This window comes from Abramis brama (genome assembly GCF_963993115.1).
Source record: "Abramis brama genome assembly, chromosome: 2".
Taxonomy (NCBI): Eukaryota; Metazoa; Chordata; class Actinopteri; order Cypriniformes; family Leuciscidae; genus Abramis; species Abramis brama.
The window spans coordinates 39,585,164-39,606,521 of record NC_139964.1 but is presented as its reverse complement, the minus strand read 5'-3'; the positions used below and the strand labels follow the sequence as shown (position 1 = coordinate 39,606,521).

The window sequence follows — 21,358 nt, the reverse complement described above, 5'->3', positions numbered from 1 at the left end:
TTTACTCTAAATGACTCTAAAGAGAAACTTCACTATATACTCGGAAAGGATGAGCTGCAAAATACATTACACACCATACGAGGTGGTCAATCCATTGTATTTGTTTTTATTGTTTTTGTTTTTTTTAATATTGTTTTTATATTTTATATACATTGTATTTATAATTAATATTAGGATAGACTAGAGATATTATCTTCTGTTATAATATTATTGCTATTATTATTATTATTATTATTATTATTACCTATTATCCGACTGTGCGAGACTTGTCTTTTGTGTGCATGTGCTTGTCAAATAATGTCAAACATTTTGTTAAAGGTTATAACATCTTTGACAAAAAACAAGTTTGTGTGTGTGTGCGTCTGTGAGTGAGAGTTTGTGCGTGTGTGCGTCTGTGAGTGAGAGTTTGTGCGTGTGTGCGTCTGTGAGTGAGAGTTTGTGAGTTTGTGCGTCTGTGAGTGAGAGTTTGTGAGTGTGTGCGTCTGTGAGTGAGAATTTGTGCGTGTGTGCGTCTGTGAGTGAGAGTTTGTGCGTGTGTGCGTCTGTGAGAGAGTTTGTGCGTGTGTGCGTCTGTGAGTGAGAGTTTGTGAGTGTGTGCGTCTGTGAGTGAGAGTTTGTGAGAGTTTGTGAGTGTGTGCGTCTGTGAGTGAGAGTTTGTGCGTGTGTGCGTCTGTGAGTGAGAGTTTGTGCGTGTGTGCGTCTGTGAGTGAGAGTTTGTGAGTGTGTGCGTCTGTGAGTGAGAGTTTGTGCGTGTGTGCGTCTGTGAGTGAGAGTTTGTGAGTGTGTGCGTCTGTGAGTGAGAGTTTGTGAGAGTTTGTGAGTGTGTGCGTCTGTGAGTGAGAGTTTGTGCGTGTGTGCGTCTGTGAGTGAGAGTTTGTGCGTGTGTGCGTCTGTGAGTGAGAGTTTGTGAGTGTGTGCGTCTGTGAGTGAGAGTTTGTGCGTGTGTGCGTCTGTGAGTGAGAGTTTGTGCGTGTGTGCGTCTGTGAGTGAGAGTTTGTGAGTGTGTGCGTCTGTGAGTGAGAGTTTGTGAGTGTGTGCGTCTGTGAGTGAGAGTTTGTGAGTGTGTGCGTCTGTGAGTGAGAGTTTGTGCGTGTGTGCGTCTGTGAGTGAGAGTTTGTGAGTGTGTGCGTCTGTGAGTGAGAGTTTGTGCGTGTGTGCGTCTGTGAGTGTAGTGTAGAGAACAAGTTCTGACATTCAAACAAATCCAAACAAAAAGTTTTCTGATTTGTATTTTTTTAAATTTTTTACAAATGATTTATTGTTCTGACAGCTCGGGTCCCTTTAAACAAAAAATACATCTTTTTGTGCACTTTATTTAAAAAAAGCCTATATATTTGGCAGATGTAAAGTGTCTGTATGTTTTTTTATTACTTTAACAGCTCAGGGATGTTCAAGGAGCAACCTGTTTGTGCACTTTGCACTGTGAATTTGCACTGGCAGTTCTGTTTTTGAATAAAGGTTTGGAAATGAATGTTTTTTTTAGTTTTTTTAAATCTGATTAATCAAAAAAATAATCGACAGATTAATCGATTATTAAAATAATCATTAGTTGCAGCCCTAATAACATTAAATAATAATGAATATTAAATAATAACATGTATTATTATATTAATAATAAATATAAAAGATTTATGATTCATTTTTAATACTTATTAAACAATAATGATATTGTAGTAGTTATTATAATAACAATAATAATAATAGTTATTATTGTTGTTATTTAAAGGTTGCAGATTAAAACTCATATTGGGGGAATCCTTGAGCTGAAGGGCGTTAAACTGCAAATATACAAATACAGTCCCATGCGGAACAGGAATCCAAGTTTGTCAAGCTCGCTCTCTCTCTCTCTCTCTCTCTCACTCACTCACTCACTCTCTCTCTCTCTCTCTCTCTCACACTCTCTCTCTGTCTGTCTGTCTGTCTGTCTGTCTGTCTGTCTGTCTGTCTGTCTGTCTGTCTCTCTCTCTCTCTCTCTCTCTCTCTCTCTCTCTCTCTCTCTCTCTCTCTCTCTCAATTCAATTCAATTCAATTCAAAATTGCTTTATTGGCATGACAGTACATATTACAATATTGCCAAAGCTTGTAAAAGACATTAAAATAATAAAATATTACAACATAACTTAAATCTAAATGTACTACTTAAATTAATTGTACAAATTAACAGTGTAACAAATTATAATATCTGTAAACATTTTACACCATAGTGTTTTAACATATATACAAATTATAGTATCGGAACATTTTATACCACAGTGTTTTAACATATACACACACGTCACTGAAGGTCACTGTGGTGGACAGTAGGGAAACACACTGAGGTCAGACACACACATCACACACACATTCACCTGCTGTCTCTCAGGCTGTGGCACACACACACGTATCTGGCAGCCAGTGCTGCTGTCTGGCCCTCTCCTAGCAGGATCTTCATCTGATCTACTTCAGTCATGGCTGTAAAGTTCTGTATTACGTTAGTGAGTTTGCTAAAGTAGAGGTCTCTGACTGAACTGTACTTGTGACAGTGAAGGAGGAAGTGCGTCTCTGTCTCGATCTCTCCTGTCCTACAGTTAACACACCCTTTGCTCTCTGGGTAACCAGCTCTTTCTGTGTCTGCCGGTCTCGATGGCTCTAGACTGTGTTCACTGAGCCTGTACCGGCTCAGGATCCGTCTCTGCTTTGTGTCACACTCTGGAGATATTCTTCCAGTTCATAATTTGATTTCAGATTTCGATAGAATTGTAATTTACTTTGTGTTTTAGTTTCCTGATCCCAATGTTCCAGATATATATTTTTAGACTGTTTGATAATTTGGTTTGTCCTGATGTGTGTGTGAGAAGCAGTGCTGGTCTGAGACTGGTTAGTGTTAGTAGGGTTAGTCCGGTTAGTGAGTCTCAGAACCAGCTGACTGAGGGGACTCTTTTCGGGGTTCAGTTCTTGGGTTTGTAGTGCTTTGAAATGTAGCGATAATGTGGGACTTGATTTTAGATGCATCCAGAATTTGAGGGATCTTTTTTGCATATTGATAATCAATGGGAATCGGCCTAATTCTGCCCTACATGCATTATTGGGTGTTTTCCTTTGTAGTTTTAGAATCATTTTGCAGAATTCTGTGTGTAGGGCTTCTGTCCCATCTAGTGTAGCTCTGATCACTGAGTGGACCCCAAACCTCACTTCCATACAGCGCAATGGGCTGAATTACACTATCAAAGATTTTACACCAGATTGGAATCGGTAATTCAATGTTTTGGAATTTTTTCTTAATTGCGTATAGAGCTCTTCGAGCTTTATCTTTGAGAGCATTCACTGCCACACTGAAGCTCCCCGATGCAGTGATGACCAGGCCGAGGTAAGTGTACTGCATCGAGTGCTCTAGGGCGGTGCTGCCTAGGCTGAACTGGTGTCTGTGTTCCTGACATCTGGGCTTCTTCTGAAAGACCATAATGTTGGTCTTTGTGAGGTTGACTGCCAGGGCCCAGTTCTGGCAGTAGTTCTCCAGCAGGTCCAGGTGCTGCTGTAGTCCCTGTGCAGTGGGTGACAGCAGCACCAGGTCGTCTGCGTACAGCAAGAGCTTGATGCTCCTGTCCTGTAGAGTGAGTCCAGGGCCTGTAGACTGCTCCAGCTGCACCGCTAGTTCATTAATGTAGATGTTGAACAGCGCTGGACTCAGGCTACAGCCCTGCCGCACTCCTCTTTTCTGGGTGAAGAATTCTGTGTGTTTGTTGCCAATTCGTATTGCACATTTGTTGTTCGAATACATTGATTTTATAGTGTCATAAACTTTACCCCCTACACCACTTTGTAAAAGTTTATAATATAATCCGTTGTGCCAAATAGAATCAAATGCTTTTTTGAAATCGACAAAGCATGCAAATATTTTTCCGTTTTTGGTCTGTTTTACGTGTTTATTGATTAGGGTGTGTAGGGTGTAAATGTGGTCAGTAGTTCTGTGATTTGGAAGGAAGCCAATCTGACTCGAGCTCAGGACATTGTGTTCGTTAAGGAAGCTTACAATTCTATTGTTTAAAATACTGCTAAATAACTTCCCCAGACTACTGCTCACACAAATGCCTCTGAAATTATTAGGGTCCAATTTATCTCCACTCTTATGAATTGGGGTAATAAGTCCTTGGCTCCAGATGTCAGGAAAACAGCCTGAACTAAGTACAATGTTGAACAGTTTGAGCACGGCCGCCTGCAGCTCAGGTGTGCTGTGTTTCAGCATCTCTCCTAGAATGCGGTCAGGACCACAAGATTTCCTTCCTTTTTGGCTTTTGAGTTTGTTTGTCAATTCTTCGTGTGTAATTGGGAAGTCAAGTGGATTTTGATTATTTTTAATTGTCTCTTCAAGAGTTTGTAGATTTTGTTTGATCAGATTATAATTATCATTAAGTTGGTTTGATGGAATTTCTTTATATAAGTTTTCAAAATGATTCCTCGCTGGGGTCGGGGGGTTGTGTCTGGGCATGAAGCGGTGAATGGGCCGGTAGTGTTCTGGAGTCGGAAGCAGATGTCTTGGTGATGATGGGGTACGGCCCAGGGCTGCATCTTTAAGGGTCCTTGCAAAAATGCGCACTGCATCTCTGTGCAGGTGGAGTCCGTCGTACAGGTGTTGGAGGCCGATGTGGTGGTGGTGGACCAGGTGCACGTTTGGCAGTGCAGAGCATCTACGGGAGATTTCGGTGTTGATGTTGTGGATGATGTGTGGTGGTGTGTCATGTCGTGGGAGAAGTGTGGAGATAATGATCCGGGATTCTGGGAACTTTTTGCTGGTGATTTCTGCCATTTTTCTGACCGCATCAGCAGTGTTGTTGCGCAGCGAGTGAAGGTCATTGGTCCCGGTGTGGATTATGACACATGAGGGGTGTCCTGTGAAGTCTCTGATGATCTGCTGGGCGTGGCCAGTTGTGCTGCATCGTTTTGCAGAGACTCTCTGATGTGGGAAGAGTTTCTGTGGGTCCAAGAACTTCCCATTAGAGTCCATGAGGAGGAGAACATCTGGGTCAGGTTCTGGAGGGTGGGCGGGGGAGGGTTGTGTTTCAGCAGGTGTCTGTGTGTGTGTGGCAGGCTCACTCTCTGTGTTTGTGTAGTCTGTAGAAGGAGCTGTTCTGTGGTGAAGTGTGTTGTCTTCTGTGTTTTTCTGGAACTGTTCTCTCATTTCTTGCAGCTGTCTGGAGAAGTTCTCTTCTTTTCTCTCGTTGTCCTCCTCTAGCTTGCATATATGTGCGCGGAGAGTCTGGTTTTCTCCTTGCAGTTCTCTGAGAGCTCTGTTGAGTTCAGTGATGGAGGAGTTGGTGTCTTTCTTCAGCTGCCTGAGCTCATCTTTGAGCTCTTGGATGGAGATGTTTGTGTTGCGTGTGTCTGAGAGTTTGACTTGAGTGTGTTCTCTGAATTTAGTGAAGTCCAGTTCCAGCATATCTAAACTGTCTCTCAGTCGACGGTCCGATGATGAAGGTGAAAGAATCGCTGGGCCTTCCTTCTCTCTCTCTCTCTCTCTCTCTCTCTCTCCCTCTCCCTCTCCCTCTCCCTCTCCCTCTCCCTCTCCCTCTCCCTCTCCCTCTCCCTCTCCCTCTCTCTCTCTCTCTCTCTCTCTCTCTCTCTCTCCAGCTGCTCTTCTGCTCTTAACGTGTCGCTCGGCTGTGTTCTGGGGTGCCTGACAGCAGCATGGCGACCATATCCTGTGCTACCACTGCTGATGGTTCCCAGATGGCTGTGGAGAGCACTTTCTCTCTCTTTCTCTTTTCTTTATTTGGAATGAAGCCTAGTTATAGGCTTGAGTACATTGAGAGGAGGTGTTGGAGAGAGAGCGAATGAGTAGGCTGCAGGACCTGCGCTGGAAAACAGAGCCGCGTGGGATTGAAGAATCAGTTTTGGCTATTGTAGTGACACTCCAGAATGACTGACATAATAATCCAAATTTACTCTCATAGACATGCTATAACGCGTGCGCTCTGAGCATTACATCAGCTGCATCAACAGTGCCACGACAAAAGGAGTTATACTCAATTTGAGTAAATTTAATTGAATCTGATTATAGTGTGTAAACTTCTGTAGAGAAATACATCAGACACTGGACAAGGACATAACTTTATAGTGTGCATGTGTCAAGTGCATGTGTCAAATGCATGTGTTTGCGACTGCTATCAAGTAGAGTAAGGATCTTGTAAGGAAAGACTCACACGTTAATGATTTGAATCACCTGTGGTTACTGAATTAAAGGGATACTTTACCGATTAGCATTAAGCTTTGTATCAGTAGAAACCCGGTAGTATTTTCGAATGGCCGTGCTTTCGGTCGCAAAATTGTCATTTTGCCTCATCGGTGGCTTTTTTGGCCAGAGGCTAGAGACCACAGCCAGTAGTAGGAGCTAGTTACGCATGTTTTCAACCCGTCCGCAGGGGGTGGGATCTGACAATAAAACGGCGTCTTTTCAGTTTCGAGTCAACTAGTAGCCTAGTTGTATCATTTCTGCCCTCTGTAACCGGTAGGCGTGGCTTGGGAGTGGCACGAGATCTCGCGAGACTGAAATGTGATGAGATTTCGCATTGAGTGAAAAGCTGTCTCGTGATATCGCCATGATGGAGCGTGAGGGTGAAATTTACATAGAATATGGCACCGGTACATTCACATTACATGCCTCCACTGTCGTTTTGCTGTTCTTATAAAAAAAATAAACGTAAATGTCTGCTCTGCTCATCCAGCATGAGTTGCAGTCGCACACAGTGCAGCACGAACGAATCACATTTCACTGATCGCGTGACAATGGCAAAGGATTTGTTGCACAATAAAGCGTCTGATAAATGTGATATCTTGTAGAATGCGTGCTCAGCACCGCTGCTGCCTTTACACAGAGTACGTGCAATCGCAAAACCAAAAGTGAAAATAAAACGTGAGCTCCTTGGTGCGCGCAAATTAGGCTGCATATAATAGCCCGTCTCCCAATATCAAACCTATCTCTGGACTGTGTAGTTGTGGCTCTGGTTTCTGTTTTGGTCTCTGTTTGCACTTTGAATATTGAGATGGTAGACTACTGTAACGTCTGAAGAACGACAGACAAGGGAGGCTCCGTTTCTGAACTTTTAATCGGAACGCAAGGACAACTGTACGCAAACGCACCAGCCTAACGCACTCGCTCGTTTCTCTCTACCCGGACTTTTCCGAACTCTCCGCCTTAAGTGCAAAATAAAACAATTATAAAGAGTCTGTGCGCTGCAGTACTTTGATTATGGATGCACTTGCACTTATTGTTTGCACTTAATAAGTTGTTTGCACTTATTTATACTGTTTTTATTTCTATGTTCAATTTGTGGAAAGGAGTTTAATCAGGAGGTCACACACAGCCTCAATCAGAAGTTCTGGAAGCTCATAAATGTAAAGTAAGGTCTGAAGAGACTCATATGAAATCATACAGGAGAGAAGCCAGTCAGTTGAGTTTGTGGCAAAAACTTTTGCAGTGCTTGTATATTGTTGTCTTTCAATGCATATAATAATTCATAGTCATAAAGTAGAACTGAAATGACATTCATTAGAAGATTATTAGTTAAAACATTTCAAAATGCACCTGCAGACTATTTTTCCAGTCATGAACTTTGTCATTGAGGATTTCTAAAAATCTTTTATCTAAAGATTTCTAAAAATCTTGTCTCGTCTCGTTCTCGTGAGCCCAATCTCGTGTCTCATCTCGTGAGATAAGTGTCTCGTCACACCCCTACAGTAAGTGTATTGTGATGTCAAAACATTTGGTAACTGAATGTCATTAAATTTAGTGACAACGTTACAATGTTTACATGGTACAGTAACTTGTAGTCTACTGTTTTTATTAGTTCTTGCCACAGATTTCATGATTTCATTTAAAAAAATCTTGTGAAACGATTCCGATCTTGATTCAATATCGATTAATTTGGATAAATATCAGGTACATTTGCTACGTGTTAATTTTTCTCAAGGAAACATACAGGGAGCCATGTCAGCTGGAATTATTATTAAAGGTTAAAATTAACAACTCAAGTTAATAATAGTTTTCTTAAGGCCCATTCACGCCAAGAATGATAACTATAAAGATAACTATATTAGCTTCCACACCAGCGGACAATATTGTTCTGTTTATTCTAAGCTCGTTCTTGTCTGTCGCTTTAAATGCTTGAGCTTGTTACAGCAGGATGGAATCTGATTGGCTGTCAATGTTTTTATCATTCATCAGCTATAGATGAAATCGTTCTTAAAGTGGTTCCAATGACACAGTTTCTCTGTGCTATTATTGTTATAGCTTTTGTGTGGACTCTGCTATTCTTTAATATTGATGACGATGTTTAGGACTATGGGCCCTATTTTAACGATCTGAAACGCAAGTGTCAAAGCGCAAAGCGCAAGTAACTTTATGGGCGGGTCTTGGCGCTGTTGCTATTTTCCCAGCGGGATAAATGACTCTTGCGCCAGGCGCAAATCTAAAATGGGTTGGTCTGAAGTAGCTTCATTATTCATAGGTGTGGTTTGGGCGTATCGTGAAATAAACCAATCAGAGCATCATCTCACATTCCCTTTAAGAGCAGGCGCGCTTTGTTCTAAAGCGGATTCCTATTATAACGGCGGATTTGCCAGACGCGCGCCAGGAGCGGTTCACAGCCAAGGAGAGCAGCGCTCTCGTCAGGGACGTTGGGAATGGAGAAACCCACCCAAATTAACTTCGGTTAAAAAGGCGTATGATAATTTGGGTAAATGTGTAAGCTAGATGTATGCTTTTATAATAAATTGTCTATCTATCTATCTATCTATCTATCTATCTATCTATCTATCTATCTATCTATCTATCTATCGTAATAATATATGATTTGCAAAAATGAAAACTGCTGCTTCTGTGTAGATGAGAGAATCAAAGTGTATGCGGGTTGTGCACACGCTACATTGATTATGGCCAAGCATACGCCAGCATATGAATAACATGCACAACGCGCCACTGACTTTAAACTATTTTTTCCTGGTTAGTGGCGCAATTGTTTTCTAAACCTGCAAAATAGCATGAAGGAACGTTTGCGCCGGAACACGCCTCCTTTTTTGCGATGAACCGCCCAGGGAGCGCAAGTTCATTCCCTAGTTTAGCGATGTGCTTCTGTGGAGGGAAAAGCGCGCTTTGCGCGGGTGCAAAATAGGAATGAAACATGCGTCGGTGTACAAAGTCAATTGCGCTGGGTGCAAGATAGGGCCCTATATCTTTATTGTTATCTTTATAGTTATCGTCCTTGGTGTGAACGGGCCTTTAGACTTGTATATCTGCTTTGTGTGTTCAAATACTACGTTTCACAATAGCACTTAAACATCTTCGGTGATCGTCGTGCAGGTGGGGGTCAGTAGCTTATTTACAGTGATTAACAATATTCACTAGTCTTTTTATAAATGAAAAAAATTAACTAATTGAATGGTTAACTAATGTTAAAGGGTTAGTTTACTTAAAAATGAACAATGTCATCATTTACTCACCCATTTGTTCATCTTCAAGACAGAAATGAAGGTATTTTTAATGAAAACTAAGAGATTTTTGTGTCAAAAAAAAAAAAAAAGTCAACCCAAAACGTTGGTAGGGGAGAGCCGGGACAGTTGAAACACTTTTCAGATAAATGTCGTTTTCTAAGATAAGGTTACAGATAGATTTTTTATTTTTTTGTGATTAACAACTCACATATGTGTTCTCTTAGTATCATGTGTTATTCGGTACAAATATAGAATGATTTAAGTAAAATATGACTTTGAACGGGAGTTGTGCTTTGTTTCAATCGTCCCGCCTGTGTGGGACGGTTGAAACACAGGGGTGGGACGGATGAAACATAACAGTTTAAATGGCAACTATTCATCTAATGCTTATTTTTGTGAACAACACCTGACAAGTAACTTATGTACATATTGTTACAAACATATTTTGTAATTTATTTTCATTTAAAGGTTCATATTAACCATTTTTGTTCTGTCGCCCAATAAACAATAGGCGATAAGCCTATGCGCATTTTGTAATCTTTCTAACAGGCTATTTTGACGAAGACAGACAAATCAGTTTACAATTAATTTTCTTACATTTCTTCCTTGAGTCATATTGAGTGTTTGCTAGTTGAATAGCCTGTTATTATGAAGAAAACGAGGCCAACCAGAAGACGATAAATGAAATTTATTGAATATTGAAGATTGGACAATTGATGATTATTACAGAGATAGCATGTGTTGCGTAATTGAAAATTAATTTGCATTAAAAGAAACACAAGTCTAGAAACAGTATATGAATCTATGAACAGTATAGGCTATGACCAGGTTTAACGTGCAGGACGCGCGGTCGGGACGGTTGAAACACTGTTTCAACCGTCCCGACAGCGCATCCTGTCATTTAAACCTCTATTGCTCTTAAACTAAAAAACTCTGATATTGCCCACTTAAGGGTGTGTTGCAGTACTAATACACCTGCCGTATTATCATTACAATGGCACATGAAACAATAAATCCAACTTGTCAGTCCAAAAAAAGTACCGCACGAAATAATTCACTCACCGCATTCAAAAACAGCTTTGTGGCTTTAACTCCAAAACAACACGACGTGAAGAAGAAATGTTTTCGCGGGTATGTTAGGCATTGCGTGCTGTACGTGCTGACGAAATTTGACGTACATGACGTGAGTGGTTTTCAAGGAAATCTCAGTGTTTCATCCGTCCCGCGTTTCAATCGTCCCGCCTCTCCCCTACTTGAAAAATATCAGAGATACATTGTAAAAGAAATCTATATGAAGCATTTAACCCAAGTCTTCGAAGATACTCGATCAAGCAGATTTAATGAAGGCTTTTATTCACTTCACATATAAAAATTAACACAAATAGAGCAGCACATCAGTTGTGGGTAGGGTAGGGGGGGTTGAACCATCAGGAGGTGGATGAGTGGCTCCTGGTTTTTGATTTAGCTGTGGATCTAATGGCCTAAATGCTTCCCAGGTTCTCCCTGTCCCTACTCAGGATCGTAGTAGGCTACTAGTGTGTAGGAGGGGTCAGGCTGGAGACAAGCTGTGAAATGCCGCCGCCGCCCCGTGTAATTTCTCAGGTTACCGTGAGTCTGCTGTGGCCTGGCTCACATTGGACTGCCCTTCCCCCTCACTGCGAGCGCGCGTGTGTGTGTGTGTGTGTGTGTGTGTGTGTGTGTGTGTGTGTGTGTGTGTGTGTGTGTGTGTGTGTGTGTGTGTGGAGGGAGAGAGCTCTCAGCGACCAGTGTCCTGTGAGAGTGCTCTTTTCTCCTGATTGCATTAGAAGGGCTGCTCAATGTGGCTTGATATCTTCAGCCTGCCATCATGCCAACAGAGATACAGCTATACAGTATACAGTGCAAGTCCAAAAGACCTCCAGTATAGACCATGCAGTGCTCAGGCTCGTTTCTGAAGTGAATGCTCCCCACTCGCAGTGCTGATTCGGGATGTGTTGTTTCCAGTCTTCATTTGACTTCTGATTTACTTGTTTGTTCCATAACCTTCATCGTCCTTTTCCCCAAGAACTTTGGATTAAGTTTCATTCCACTAAATCTGCTCTGCTCTCAAGGTCAGTACGGGTTCCTTTCATTTCCTCATTGCACGTTTTGTTGATCTTACGGTTCTTGGAGAAAGACACCTGGCTTACACTGCAGATAAGTGGCTCCAGAGTTTCTTCTGAAGTCTCTATACGAGTAGGTGCTGGTAGCCTGCAGGTTTTTTAACTGTAAATGCTGAGAGGGCATGCTTGACTTTGGAACCTGAACCCTTCACTAAGGTCATATTATCTGCTTGATGAAGAGCATTTACTTATTTTTCATCAAATTTAAATTCACTTCTGCAGATTTGTCTGAAAGCTTGAACATTTTTCAGTTACATTTTTACAGCTTTATTTGACAACTGTAAGTGAGTGATTTGCAGGTTGATTTCTCTAAAATATGTAGACACTATCAAACCATTGTTGTTTGCTTGCGAGACTAAAACTGCACAAGTGGCTCAACCAATGAGTTTGGGGCAGGACTGTCTGTTTGACCAGCCAATGGAAACCTGTAGGGAATGTTCAGTGACGCTAGATGAAATTACAGTTCTGTAAATTATTAATTCTGTCCTTTTAGAATTTTTTTTTTATTTAAATTTTTTAAGTTGACATGAAATGAAAGCATTTTCCAATGTCCTTATTGTGAATGATTGATCCATGCATACATGATTTGTTTTTTAATAGTTTTTTGATCCTGTTATTTTTATTTATTAAAATAACATAACTCGATCGATCTTCTGGTGAAACGACTTCTCTCTGGTGGCGAATGCTGGACTTCTCCAATCATTTAGTCTGCTTAAAACCCGGACCGTTCTTTGAATTTACTGCAAGCTCACATTCAGGTCTGCCTTCATCCAATCAACAACCGATAGATGGATAAGTTCCGGCCCTACATTTTTTTAATTATTAATTATTTTTACTCGGATGTACATCACAATGTTGTTAGTTACTTCCATCATGTTGCATCATGAAAAAAAAATAAAAATAACTTGCAGCATTCTTTTGTGTTTGATTTTTAGGGTTCCCACGGTCATGTAAAACTTGAAAATTTTAAAATTCAGGGCTAGAAAAATTGAGGAAATGAATAATATTTGAAAGTCATGGAAATTTGTTTCATATAAATCATTTTAGTTATCACTACAAAACATTTGTCTGTGGAAAGTTGCTCTTTGTGAGTGCAGTTGCTATTTTTGATGCAAAACAGGAAAGTTAAGTCTTGGAAATATCATGGAAATTCATTGTTCAAAAGGTGTGAAAACTGGATTTTGTGGTATGTATATTTACAGCCCTTTCCAGCTGTTATGTTTGCCTTTGGTGTTCTAGATGTAGCGACACAAACTGAAAAATTCAGAAAGTCCTATGAGAGTCATGAGGATTTTCTACCTGACACTAGAGTTGGGGAGGTCACTGTGCGTTTTGGGCCCCTTTGACAGAGTGTTTGGTACTAAAGAAGAGGGAATTGTTTGGGCAGGCTGTCGGACAGACCTAAGCAGTGCTCCAGTCATGTGAACAGAGGCTGCCCAGGCCAGAAGAATGTGTTGAATGTGAATGACGCAGCTTTGACGAAGACATGTGACTTTGAGAGTGATAGATAGAAAGGAAAGAGGAGCGGGGAGGAGAGCAGTTGACTCATGCAGGCAAAGTGCAACCCCGCTGACCTTTTTATGCTAGCGTAACTATCGCCCCCTTGGATCAAAGAGCAGGGATGGAGGGAACTGAAGAAGAGAGGGGCAGTGAATGAGCCTGCCCTGTTTGCGTATTTGTTGATGTCATGCCCCTTTGTTTCTCTCCATCTTGGTCAGATGACTAGCCCATGTCTTACCACTTGGTGTTCCACAGCTAGTGCTTAGACGTAATCTATAACCTTTGAAATGCCTTTTGGATGGCCTTGTAAAGGGTACACACACTCATAAAGATGCTTGCAAACTTTTGTGCCTTTGTTTTTAAATGCCAACATTGTTATACGTATTAGTTGCAAGTAGTCAGGCATGACAGTGCTTATTTCAGACTGATTTATTTGTTTATTTCTACATTCATAGAGGCATCAGAACCAAAGAAAACACTGCAAAACAGAGAGCCTCATTGCTTGTATTGAAATTATTTATTAATTATTATTTTATTTATTTATTATTAGTTGTTTCATTGCAATGACCATGTGTATGACTGTTTGAAAAAAAAGTTACAATTCATAAAATTGGTGATAATTGAAAGAAATGTAGGCCTCTCTTAAGAATAATATTTTTAAGTGTTTTTAAGTTCATTATATCGGGCATTTTTGTTTTTATTCAGTTAGGATAGTGATATGGTAGGGAGAAGAGGAACAGAATTTTATCTCGAGTCACCAGAAGCACGACTGGACAAATCGACTTTGGCATAATGCACTTTTCTTTTCTTTCTTTTTTTTTTAAATATGTCACTCACCCCTACAACTGCTCTGTAATCTACTCCGATATACTTTAAATTATTTAATTTTTTTACTATGGTACATGTCCAAAAATGTTAGCATGACAGCACTTTGTAAGATAATTATATCCACTAGCTGAACCGAAATGTCTTTGTATCTAACAGCAACCTGAGTGAAACTTTACATTGGGCTAATAGCTATTGATCAGTGACCTGGTTTCTACTTTGACAAGCACAATATAGTGCAACAGTCACAGTTTAGTTGTCCTTTAGAAGTAGAGATCGACCGATATTGATTTTTTTATGTGCCGATAACCGATATACAGATATACAGAACCATATTTATTTATTAGCATATTTCTGTTTTTGACAATTATAACGGCACTGAACTGAACAAACTGTTTAACACTTTTAAAATACTGTAATTTCTGCAATTTCACTCCTTCCTTGCATTCAAAACAAAAACACGCTTCTAAATAAATAGTCTGAAAGAGTGCATATATATATGTAGTGCACTGTCACTAAAGTATATTTTTTTAAATCAAATCTTTGATCAGGCAAAACAAAACAAAAATAACAGGTAACGGAATATATAGCATGAAAAAATACTTCTAACAAACAAAAAAAGCATAAAATATTCTAAACTGCCTGAATAAATAAAAAACGTAACTACTTTAGTGTAGCTTAATAATCCCAGTTGCACTCTGACTAACTTGATCACATCTGATTGGCCATTGTGTTCATGCGCTCAAAAGATGTTGTCAGATGGATCAAAGCTTAACACTTCCAAAGCGTTGTAAATATAAACCTTTGATGCTCTTAACAGAGCGCTTGCACACACGCACGTGAGCGTTTTAAAGCAGCCGGCTATTAGTGGAACTGCAGAACGACAGGCATCGTCACATTAAATGATCAAATAAATCTTTGGTGGGACAAAGATTAATTTTGTCGGCCGCTAAATTATTTTCAATTCAGGAAAAATCCTGAATATAGTGTTCAAAAACATAAAATATATCACACATAATATTTCAAGTTATTTTTACATTATTATTTTATATATATTGTTTAAATATATTTGCTCCCTCACTGCAATTTCCTCTTTTGCCTCTTATACTGTATATTTCTAAAATATTTTTTACAGAAATGTTTTTTTTTTTTATATACTTTAAAGTGACATCACTGACAGACTCATAAACAACTCATTATTCTTCTATCAATTGATTAGATTAGCTCCATTCCCACCTCCGCCTCCATTGCCATATGCTCATTAGGAGATCATATGCACCTGTAACTAGTGATTTGCAGGCATGTTTTCTCCCAGTCTGCTCCTGAACACGATGTTCTCCTGTAGGGGGTCACTGCTTCTAATGGTCTGAAATCATGTCTCGTACACACACCTCTCACCCCTCACCACCTGCTTGGACTTTAACAAGACTGTAATTTATGTGTGTGCACAGCCACAAAAAAAAAGTGTTTTGGAGAGTTTTTTTTTTTATGTCTAGTTATTTATATGATTTAGGAATGATTACATTTGTTTAAATCATTTTATGTCTGATGATTATGATTTGGGCTGTTTATAAAACAACCCAATTTGGAGCATTTTGGCTTTTGGTTTGTCCCACACTGTTTCCAACACACTGGGCTGTTTTATTTAACTCAACTGTTATTTAAAAATTACAATACTGCTGGGTTAAAATCAACACATATCCCAGAAATGGGCACATGTATAGGGAAAACAATGTGTAGGCTATGTGTGTGAGAAAGTGCAGAAAAGAATGATTACTCAACCGTTATATACTGTGTACTTTTGTAGGCTCAAAAGTACACAGTGGACTTTTGTAGGATGTCTTGATGGCAGCGTTCATTAAAGGATGTCTCAATATGTTCAAAAAGTCATTCAGATCCAGTTCTGCTGTACAGATGTGGATGAGATTTCAGTAGAAAAATCTGGTCTTCTGTCTCTCACAGTTCTTTGGGACACTAATGCTCAAGGTTAAACAAGTCAAAATGACTTGCAACATGTCATGCATTGTATTTACCACTTAAGAAGTCTTCCTTTGCTCCTGAGTTTTATGGAAGTCATAAATAACTAAATGGAAAACACCAGAGCTGGTGTTTTTTGGGACTTATCTAATCAGTGCCAGAGAAATGTGTGAAGGATGCCCTGGGATGCTGCCTCTTTTTCCTTATCTCCACTATGCCATGGCTCCATTTCCTGTACCTCTGTCGTCTTTAGGTATATTGGGACAATTAGATTTGGCCCAAATAAATTCTAGCCTGTGCACTAAATGTGATTTTCCTGTGGTTAGCATCGGGCTGAGATTGGATTATGTCGGGTGACTGGGATGACATTATATGTTATCACAAGAGGCTACTGGAGAGAACTGAGAAAGACTGCAAGTGTGTAACACACACACACATTCTGCTTGCATTCTGATCTTACATACAGTAACTATAGTTATCTCATAGATCTTAGTATTAGAGCCCGACCGATAAAGGTTTTTTTAGGCTGATACCGATACAAATATTTGGGGATTTTAAAAATCCGATATATCGGTCGATATATATATATATATATATATATATTATTTTTTTTTATTTTTTATTTATTTATTTATTTATTTATTTAAATCCAGAAACGTGTAACAAAACATGAACAGATTTTCCCTAACATTAGTTATTCGTAGTTATTTAAGAGTCCTCAGTCTTACTAAAATAATATAATGCAGTTTAAAAATAAATTTTTTTTTTTTAAAATTAACTTTGTCACAACAGAACAGAATATATTAAAGTTCTGATGAATATAATGTATATTAAAAATACAAACTTAAGATACGAAACAAAGTCCTTTGAACAAAAAAAATCAACTATTATTATTATTATTATTATTATTAAAGGAGTCATGACCTGTAATTTTCACTTTTCCACGAGAAAAAATGTATGTTATGATTGCCTAACGATTATACACTGGCCGGGAAGCCGATATTTAAAAGTGAAGGGTTTGTTTACCCCTGGGTTCGTCAACCAGCCCACGTGCACGCGCACTCAAATACGTGATTTTAATTTCTGCGCCGACTTGACGTCAAGCAGACCTATGCTGCAGGAAGCCCGCCCTGCCCCTCTCCCCCTCATATTCAGTCGAGCGCCGCCATTACTGAATTCCGATTCGAAGTACGCACTCGACCGTGAAAGATGCAGAAACGTGGTGCACACGTGAGTTGCTCTGTTGTTGACTTCCGTAGGTCGCGGCCAGGTCGGGTTCATTCACAACTTGCGCCATGATGTCATTTTGGAATGATATGCTGAAGCGTTACCTGCGGTGTCAACCCCCCTCCTTCCTGCCACCAATCAACGCGCCCCTCATTTGCATTATTACAATGACCGTCCACGACAGCCAAAATATCGCATCAGATCGCGTGAGACAATAATGCCTTCAGAAATAAGGGTCAGAGGAGCTCTGTGTTTATTTTTTTCCACTTTTTTTCCACTTTTCTTTTTTAGAAGGGCCTGAAAGACTATAATAGAGCGTGGGTATCCAAGGTAATACTAGGTTATGACTCCTTTAATATTGACAGTAATAATAAAAAAAAATCAATGATGATGATGATATTATTATTATTATTATTATTATTATCATCATCATTTGTATTATTAAACAAGACAAAGGTCACTCCTGATTCTATCCATCTATTCCATCAAGCTACAACAAACCATTTTCAATCATAATTTGCTGCCTGCCTTCTAAAATCTACTACTTAGTGATGCACTAAATACATTATGTGAGGTAATTAACACATGGTTACCGAGTCGATCGTTCCCTGGGATGCGTTTTCATTAAAATCGAATGTAAAGAGTTTTATCTCTAAAAACAGATTAACGTTAGCTTATAACGCTAGTATATAAGAGTAAGTAAAAGTAAATCGCTAGTTAATACCACTAACAAGGCTCAAAATAGCCTCACACTAACACGGTAGCATAATGAGGGTCCCTAAATGCAAACCGAAGCACTGAGAACTTTGTAAGTGTACAGACAGTTTAATAAGAAGATACGTTATAAAGACAGTACATTACGCGTTTACAGACATCATCTAGGAAAACAGTCTCGACTAATCGAGTCACGAACGCCGTGCTACGTTAGATTTCACAAACGTAATTCCTATCGACCAGCTCACTTAGCACGGCGTTCGTGACTCGATTAGTCGAGTCTGTTTTCCTAGATGATGCCTGTAAACGCGTAATGTTCTGTCTTTATAACGTATCTTCTTATTAAACTGTCTGTACACTTACAAAGTTCTCAATGCTTCGGTTTGCATGTAGGGACCCTCATTATGCTACCGTGTTAGTGTGAGGCTATTTTGAGCCTTGTTAGTGGTATTAACTAGCGATTTACCTTTACTTACTCTGTGCCCCATATACTAGCGTTATAAGATCATCTGTTTTTAAAGATAAAACTCTTTACATTCGATTTTCATGAAAACGCATCCCAGGGAACGATCGACTCGGTAACCATGTGTTAATTACCCCTAGGTTCATTTTTCACCGGAATTGTCCTTTAAAAGAGACATCTGGAACTTTACATGCAGAGGCTTTGCATCAGAAAGTTCTTTCTAATTGGTATGTTGTGTTTTGATGTGTATAGGAAAAGACCCAATGAGCTTATTTTGCAATCCTGGCGGAGCTACAGAGCAAAGAGTCTCGACAGGCATCACTGGGGTGACTGCAACCTTTCTTCTTCACTGTGTTGAAAAGGGTGTTGTTGTCCTCTAGTCTAAGGGAAGGTGGAGTGTAGGAAAAAGAAGAGAGGGAGAAAGGGGGGAGAAGGAGGCCTCTCGTTATTTTCAGTCTATTGTGTCTACTTCCTGTTGGTCATGGGTTATTGGAGTAGGGAGTTGCAGACTAGCAATGGAGCAAAAGTGAGACAGAACTTCCATATTTTCAGAACATCAACAGCGCAAAGGCAAGATCAGTTTGCCAAACACTTGGGATCACCAACAATCAACCTCAACAGGTAAATACAAGACTAGCTGTTTGAATGATGCTCCTTTATGCTTCAGATTCTTTCCAGTTCTGTGTGCCATGTGTTCCCGGGCTGCCAGTCTGGTATCCTGTTTTGGAAGAGCCATAGTATTTATATTGAACTTTTCCTCCAGCGTTGCTCGAAGAGGACTCTCACTTGTTCTACAGTCCATTTATGAGCGTTTGTGGTTTTGTGTGTGCATTAGAGCGCTCATCGATGTGTTTACTGGCTTTGCAGTCTCGTGACCAGAAGTGGAAGAGATCGGAAGAGGTTGGAATTGTTTTTGAAATGTCTCTTATGTAACTCGTGGGCTTCCTGAGAGCAGCCATATTAAAGCCCGGTTAATGGAGGGAGGGAACCTCTATACCATTAGCCAATATGGCCATGGCCAAATCACATTAATGCTGGACTGCAGCTCTGCAGGGAAAGATGCAAATCAAAAACAGTGTCGCTCCTTCTAGCCCTGCATCATATCTTGTGTTTTGCTATTAACTATAGCTTTAAGTCTTGATCATTTTGATGACAGAGGTAAGAAAATCAGGTTGGGGACTATGTTTTGATTAGCCTAGTTAAGATGCGTTGCAAAATGTCCAGCTAAATATTTAATGGTGTGATTGTATTTTCTACTTAATTCGGAGTAGGGATAATGTTGTGCAAAGTTTTTTTTTTATTGTTTTTTTTTTAAATATTCATTAGTAGTAGTAGTTGTAGTAGCATAAATAATAATTATATAATTAGAATTAATATTCAGAATAATTCAAACATAAGAAAAATGTAAACACACATTTTTAAAAAATATATATAAATATTAAATACTAATATTTGAAAATATTCTTATGATTTATTATTAGAAACGGATGATAAAACATCTCGCACGAAAAAGCACTCGCGTGGTTGAACTAAAAATCCTTTAATACACTGGGCTAAAGCTTTAGTTTAACCATGTGAGTGCCTTGGAATACTTTGTTTCATCATCTGTTAAATATAAGTATATGGATATATTCCAGATTAAAACAATAACATGTAGCCTTTAAGTATTTCTCAGTTAATTAAACATTGCTTCATAGATTTTCTTGAAAGTAATTATTCAAGGCAAGTGTTCATTTAAGAAATATGTTCATGTGTTCATTAAAAAAACTAAATATGTTCTGCTATAGCTTTGTTTCAAACTATTTTCATTGACGCAATAGAGCAAAAACAGCCAATATTGTGTCTAAAATAATATTACTTGTTTGTTGAACTGTTGTATAAAGTCAATATCACATTTGTGTTGATATTTGGGAACATGTGTTTGTGTGATGTTGTTTAAATATATAATGTGTTATAAATATAATTTTTACCGCAGTATGTTTCTGTGAGTTTTGTTATGTGTGCTGTTGCACTCATTTGTTATGATTTCTCCACGAGAGTCTCTCTCAAACACAGACAAGCTGCCTGAGCATCAACTGTTGCGAACTTGTTGATGTGAACATATCCACTATCAATCAATATTATAAACAATTTTTGGTGACTGAAGTTTCTGGGCTTTCCTGGTAATTTTTCTTTTCTTTTTCTTTTCTTTTTTTAAATCAGGCTACTTGTCCGGTCGGGCAAGTAAATTCTCTTTCACTTGCCTGCCCCTTCAAAAAATCCTGTTGAGCTCTGTATTAATATTGTATATAATAACATACAATATAATGTCATAAGTCAGGTCACAGAGAAATGTCTTGTTGCTAGTCCTCCTGGCTTAAAACCTGTGATTGCACAATATCTAGAGATAGATTGTGATTTAAACAGCAGCGTGTTCCATTTGCAACTGCATGTTAACCATTATTGTTTTTGCAACTTATGTGTAACAAGCTAAGGATACCCTTTTTCATTTGGAGACTTTGAGAAAGCCCCCCTTTCCCCACCAACATAAACCAGTCTAAACTTAGTCGTGACCAACCATGCAGCGAACGAGTGACAATGGAGGAAAAACAGGATGTCTTTTTCTCAAAGTGTGTGTTGGGAACAGATGACCAGGAAGATGAAAATTGCCAGCGAAGTGGAAACTTCCACTTTTGTATCTGTGTGTTTTTGCTCAGTTGAGACCGGTTGCTCATCTGTTGTCCCACAGCCAAGCGTGATGGTAAACTGTAAATGATTAAGTCTCTCTCTCCTGCTTACGTTTTTGCCCTGTTCCGCACTCTGTTTAGCTCTTTAGTTAATGTTTGAATCCCATCTAAGTGCAGCTTTTAGAAGTCCAGACACTGCATCTGCACTGGCTCTCATCTCACATTTCTTCTGCTGAAGGAGAGATAAAGAAACTAAACCAACTGTAGAGAGGAAATGAAACCAGGCCAATCCCCTGGGATTGCTGTTAAAGGCTATCGATCTCGCTCTCTCTCTCTCTCTCTCTCTCTCTCTCTCTCTCTCTATCTCTCTCTCTCTCTCTCTC

General features: G+C 39.4%; 1 protein-coding gene across 5 annotated transcripts in view; it reads left to right on the top strand.

Moving 5' to 3' along the window:
* gab1 (GRB2-associated binding protein 1) overlaps nt 1–21,358 on the top strand; it is a 92,036-nt gene that overhangs the window by 16,252 nt on the left and 54,426 nt on the right. The window contains exon 1 of one of the 5 annotated variants that reach the window (XM_084099025.1): nt 11,158–11,552. The exons of 3 other annotated variants lie outside the window; for them this stretch is intronic. The gene's annotated coding sequence lies outside the window, so the exon portion shown is untranslated. Of the gene's footprint in view, nt 1–11,157; nt 11,553–18,783; nt 18,931–21,358 lie in introns of those variants that run through there. One more of the 5 variants, XM_084099024.1, reaches the window with a different exon arrangement.